The sequence below is a fragment of the Myotis nattereri genome, assembly GCF_964212035.1.
Source record: "Myotis nattereri genome assembly, chromosome: 13".
Classification (NCBI taxonomy): domain Eukaryota; kingdom Metazoa; phylum Chordata; class Mammalia; order Chiroptera; family Vespertilionidae; genus Myotis; species Myotis nattereri.
The window spans coordinates 27021414-27026757 of NC_138088.1; the positions used below are offsets into that span (position 1 = coordinate 27021414).

The window sequence follows — 5344 nt, forward strand, 5'->3', positions numbered from 1 at the left end:
GGGGCCTTTCTACATCCTCTTAGTAGGAAATGGAATTCCTTTTTATCTCTGACATCTGGCTCATCCTTGGTGGGGTGGTCTTCCCTCCCCTCATCCATAATGGTAACCACACGATGTGTGTCCTGTTTCCATGGCTGTGACCAGATCTGAACCCCACTGCAATTCTGCAGGGACATATAACAAATGGTGCTGCAGCGTTTTTTGGCTTTTTTTTTTTTTTTGGTTGGGAGGAGAGGAGGGATGCATATCCTAAAAGTATCTTCAAAGCGCATAGGTAATGACATGAGGTCTTGAAAGATCTTAATAACTTATCAAAGGAAAAATAAATAGTCAGATGTACGTTTAAAAAATTTTGAAAGTGGACTTTGATTTTTATACCCAGAAATTCAGTCCACAGCTAATAACATATGTGAAGAATATGCCTTCTTAAACAATATGCAAAAGCAAACTTGTTTTATTGCTAAAATAATATGGCATTTTATATCTCTGCATCTTAGTGTGAGTAGTGTTATTGCACCCTCACCTTCCTGCCTTTGATTTCCTGAGTGTAACTCTTGTGTTAAAAACACATCTGTCACTTTCATTTGCATTATAGATGATTTAACTTTTTTCTATTTTTTTCTTTTTCAAATTTTTGTAAAATTAAGAAGAAATTGGGGGAGGTTTGCCAGATTTAGCAAATAAAAATACAGATTGCCCAGTTAAATTCAGTTAAATAATACTTTTTATTTGTTTGTGTTTGTTTTTCAGTATAACTATGTCCTATGATATTTGGGACATATTTTCATTAAAAATTTATTCATTGTTTATCTGAGACTTAAGTTTAACATGGTGCACTGTGTTTTATCTGACAGCCCTAAATTGGTAGTAACTCCAAAATTATAGCTTCTAAGCATTATAGTCATTCAAAATTGCCCCAGCTATTAACAAAATTGCCTTAGATAAGGATATCTATACCTGGATATTCTTGGGTTATATCTTATGGCTGTGGGCTATGTACACTTTTAAGTCACTCTGGAGGAAATTCTACCCTTTCCACTCCTCAAGAAATCACATCATATGCAGTGAATGTGAGCAATAGTCTTATAGGGATAATCGTCAAGACATCCTACATTTTTTTCCAGTGTAATTTTTAAATAGGTTATACACACACATTTCTTTTTCCTCTCATAGGTTTTATAAATTTATAATAAATTGTGATGCATTAAAAAAATTGTGATGAAATACACAAATTTTATCACCTTAACTATTTTTTTATAGTCTTCAAACATTATTGCATTTTAACCTTCATCATGTGACAATGCATTCATGAAACAATCTGCAGACTAGTTTTAACAAATCAAAGAACACTTTTAAGCAGACATGACTGTCCTAAATTGTGTCTTAGGTAATAATTTTACAAACATTGCTTATATTAGCAGTAACGCTGGGGCTGCAGAGCATTGCACCTTCTCCAAGCTGCACATAGAGAACCACCAATAGTGTGGTGGGACCTGTGGCCCTTCCCACGGGCATGCAGATGTGGGTCCTCACATCTCCCTGTGCTTGTGGACTGGTTTCGTGGTCCACTGGGTGTCAGGATTTCTCCTAATAGCCTTATGGAATGGATCAATGAGGGTAACCTCAAAGAATTTGTACGTGGAATCTTGACCAACCCCGTAAGAAGTCAGGACTCTCAGAGCCCCACAGTGGCATCCAGCTTGCTTCTCCGCAACAGACTGAAGACTTCAGGCAAACTTTAGTGGTTAACTCCATGATGGACAGGCTTGCCTTAGGTCGCACCCTTATGAACAGCATATGCGACCACTGCGGTGCACACGAATCTGATAAATGACATAGCCTTGCTTGGCTTAGCATCGCAGCCTGCTCGCTTTGACAGAGCAGATGTGGAGCACAGACAGCTGGCGGTACTGCCAGCAGCGCAGCCTGAGAAGGAAGCGCATTACGTCCGACTGCTTCTTCCTCCATAGCTCCTGGATGTACTTGTAAGCGCCCATCTTGGTTTACCTGATGTTTGCGGCCAGGCGGAAAGGGAGAGCCTTTCTCCCACCTCATCTGAACTATTTTCAGGTGTATAGTTCCAAGGCAATGAGTAGTTTTACATTCTTGTACAAATATCATCAACATTCATGTTCAGACCTCTTTTCATATTGCAAAACAGAAATGCTGCCCAGTAAATAGTAGCTCTGTTCCCCCCTGCCTCCAGCCGCTGACTCCACCTCCTCTAGTCAGTGATCTCTGTTCCCAGGTTTGACTGGCAACAAGCACCTTCCCTACGTCACCTGGATTTCCTGCCCGTGTGCCCATCTTTTCCGTTGTCCAGTCCCTTCTCCCAGTGATCTGCAGGGAATGGACCGGGAGTTCCCTGGGGAGTGTAAAGTTGCAGCTTCCTGGTGAAGCTGCCCAGATGGCCATGCTTATAATGTTTGGTCTCGCTTTTGCACCTTTCCTATTATTAATAAGCAGCTAATTACAACTGTATCACTATGATTGTCTTAAAGCTTATTATTTTTTAAGTGAATTGCACATTGGGTATAAAAGTAATTTAAATTCCTCATACTCAGTTCTCTTATTATTCTGCTCATCAGCATTTGGCATCTGTGGACTTGGAAAATAGTTCAACTTCTTGAACGTTATATATGTGGCATGAAACAAATATCTCTGCAACACCATTTGAAAATATTTATAGATACCTTATTCATGGAGGTCATTGTTGGAATTTTGAGTTTTAGGCTTTTAAGTGGATCCTGGAGTCAATGATTTTTTAGATCTTAGGTCTGTCTGAATTCCTGAGCATGCTACTAACCATTTGGCCTGCAGGGGTTACTTTTAAGCTAATTTATTCTAGTTTCTCTCTGTGTTTTGAGACTTTAAATGGCTAACTTTGCATGAAACAAGCTTACACTAGGACCATCTGGTGTATCAAGGTGACCGATTCTCAACTCATTTGATTAAATGTTTCCTTCTCGAATGCTCGCTGCTAAATACGTACACACCTGGGTATCTTGGGTTGTATCTTAGATTTAACACAAGGTCATTGTTTCGCAGTTGTTGGCTCCTTGTCTCACAAAAGGTGATGACAACTGTCATTTCAGGTACAATTATAAAATGATGCCAAAAGAAAACCTCTTTTGTACTTTGCCCTAACAAGAAATTTGACACAAAATTCTTCTAATTTATTTATTTTTAAAAATACATTTTATTTATTTTTTACAGAGAGGAAGGGAGAGGGATAGAGAGTTAGAAACATTGATGAGAGCGAAACATCAATCAGCTGCCTCCTGCACACCCCCTACTGGGGATGTGCCTACAACCAAGGTACATGCCCTTGACCAGAATCGAATCTGGGACCCTTGAGTCCGCAGGCCGATGCTCTATCCACTGAGCCAAACCGGTTAGGGCTCTTCTAATTTATTAATCCCAAACATCAAGGTTCAAAATCGTTGGAAGTGCTGGATTGGATTTTAGGCTGAGTTCCTGCCAGGGCTTGTGCTGCTTCATTCCTATGGCTGCCCTCCTCCCTGATGGTGCCATGGGAAGCTGGGTGAGTGAGCGTTAGTCTGCACTTCTGTTCCTAGCAGGGCAGTTTGTTTGACCTCATGAGCCAGGCAGGGTCAGGGTACAGTGGGAGAAGAGCACTACGTTAAAAGGCAGAGGACCCAAGATACATTTGGTTTTGAGTAGGCCCCTCAATTTCTCTTCATTGCCTTATTTTTAATAGTAGTGTTTGCCTGTTCCAGCTACCTCACTGCTTACTGCTGCAAGGATAAATAAGATATGATTTGTGAAGGCTCTTTGTGAATTCAAAAGCCCTCTACAAAAATAAATTTTATGTATCCATTTGGATAAATGGGTTCATGTACCATGAACTTAGGGTGAAAGAATTAAAATAATTTACGTTCAATAGGATTTTTACTGCTTCAAGGTGTTTTACAGGTAGGTCCCACGTGATCACACCTTGTGACGTAGGAAGAACTGCTGATAATATTGGACCTACACTAGGAGAAAGGACACTGGAAGGTTTGGTCCCCTTGCTGAAGTCAGGACACCCAGGGTTAAAGCCCCGGGGTTTCTCTCCAGCCCTGGACCACTGTCGCCACCTGCACTTTCCCTTCATGCTCCTGGACAGGAGTAATAAATTCACCACTTGGCAGCCTCGTGTTATCCGCTTTCAGCTGAGCCCCGTGACACAGGTGAAGGTAGAGCTGTGTGGTTTGAAGCCAGAGACAAGGAGCTCAGGGGCCAGTAGGTTCAAACCGGGAGCCATTACAGTGGGCTCTGTCTCTGCTTCTCCCAGTGACCGTACTAGGGAAATAGTAGCCCAGTAATTTCTTGAGTCAGAATTTTAAACTTCCCAGTGGCTAAGAATATAAACGTAGGAAGGATTTAATGGCAGCAATCTGATTTGGGGCGGGGAGCATTTGTATTATTTGCAAAGCAAACACATTATTTTTGGGTTGCTCATTTATCTTGGGGTGACTTGCTGGGGGGAGTTGCTGGAAGGAGGAGGGGGACAGGAGGGCTTGGCATTTCCACAGACTCTTACATCTAGAGTGTCCTTCAGGGCGTTTCAAGGACCTTATGCCAGGCTTATTTGCATATCTCATGAGGTCCTGCACAGGTGTTCTATAAATACCCGAGTGACCAAATGAATAAAACATGGAGGAAAAGTCCTGCAATAGTTTATCTGAAGGGCCTGTTTAGTAGTGGGATGCATTCTAAATACGTTCATTCATTTAACAAATATTGTTTTGACCACCAGCTATACGCTAGAGGCTCAGGATAATGTAGAGACAAAACAGGCCCCTATCTTCTTGGAGCTTGCATTTATGTTTTCGGTTAGAAAACATCGATGGAAACATTTGGAGGGAATTAATTAGCTGAGGTGTATATTCTAATTACAACTTGCTTGAGGAGATTGTCAGTACACTTTATATATATGTATGTCAGTCAATGAATTAAAGCATATGTTATGAAGTGATGACAGTCATGAGTGCGTGTATATAATTACACATGTGTATTTGCCAGTAACATAGATTGCTAAGATTTGGTTCTAGGAATAATTCAGCTTTTATTTTTTTCAACATTTGCAGAATTTTGTGTCACAAAGATTGATAAGGGATGTGTTGTGTTTTTCTATGATCTTGTGTCTTAAAATTTTTTTTTAATTCATTTTTTTAGAGAGAGGGAGAAAGGGAAAGGGAGAGAGAGGGAGAGAAACATCGATGTGAACAAAACATCCACCAGCTGCCTTCTACACACAGCCTGCTGGGGATCAAGCACACAGCCCTGGGATGTGCCCTGAGTGGAATTGAACTGGCAACCTTTTGGTGCACAGGACAAC

General features: G+C 40.9%; 1 pseudogene across 1 annotated transcript; it reads right to left on the reverse strand.

Moving 5' to 3' along the window:
* Positions 1–1529: 1529 nt before the first annotated feature.
* LOC308529350 (large ribosomal subunit protein eL15-like) lies at positions 1530–1997 on the reverse strand (annotated as a pseudogene). The gene has a single exon. The product of its transcript is annotated as a large ribosomal subunit protein eL15-like (transcript).
* Between the last annotated feature and the right edge of the window lie 3347 nt (positions 1998–5344).